Genomic DNA, 962 nt, shown 5'->3' on the forward strand with positions numbered 1-962 from the left:
AAAAATCAACCTTAGTTGATATGTTATTAATCTCTATTCTTGAGTTACTCATTTATCAAATATTAACTTGTTATTAGTTTGGATTTCTCTTTTCTTCCAATGAAGTTTTGAGGTATTTGGAAATTAAGTCTTCCACACTTAAAATATTAGAAGCAGGCATCTTTGGCCTACCTCTTTCCTTCTTCATCCATACAGTCATTCTGTTCTCTTTCCATCTAAAGTAGAGCCTTGTAAATGTTGCTTAAACTATTAAAGTGCTTAGTTTGCTTCCTTTCCTGTATTCTCTCCATTCAATTTATATTCTTTATTAGGTCTTCATAAAATATAGTCATAATATATATGTTTCCTGACTATAATTTTAACAAGGCACCCGGTCATCACCTGATATTTAAAGTATTTCATATTGTTGTATTAATATTCCTTTCAAAAGTGATTTCCTATACTTTTTCTCTAGGTAAGTCTGGGTCTAGTAATAAAAGGTGTTCACTCTATGTCTTCTGGATTCCTGCCTTTATGATTTTAGTTTCCCTTCTTCTCTTCATCAATTATGTTTAGTAGCACTCCCTAGCATGGTTGGATGATTTAGGTTTGGTAGAAAGTAAAAATACAGTTTTGGTAGATAGCAAAATTTCTAAATTCCCAATCAATGTTGCCTACTAATATGTTTAAGCATGGTGACTTTGGGAATGGTTTTGCGACAGAAATTCAGTGATTTGGTGGATGATGACAGACCCCTGAGAATATGCACTGGAGTGTATTGGGAGCCTCCATTGTAACAGAGTATTTTTCACTAAAGTCTATGATTGACATAGTATCAGAGAGTACTGGGTAGATAGTAAACTTGGACTTGTAATGCAAAAGATTCAATGGGAATGCACGGTTTATAGAACATAAAATAAATTTCTTTCAGTCTAATGCCTCTATTTTATTTTGGCAGCCAGAATCTATTTTGTAAATGTGTG

The sequence above is a fragment of the Microtus ochrogaster genome, chromosome 18 (genome assembly GCF_000317375.1).
Source record: "Microtus ochrogaster isolate Prairie Vole_2 chromosome 18, MicOch1.0, whole genome shotgun sequence".
In the NCBI taxonomy this organism is placed as follows: domain Eukaryota; kingdom Metazoa; phylum Chordata; class Mammalia; order Rodentia; family Cricetidae; genus Microtus; species Microtus ochrogaster.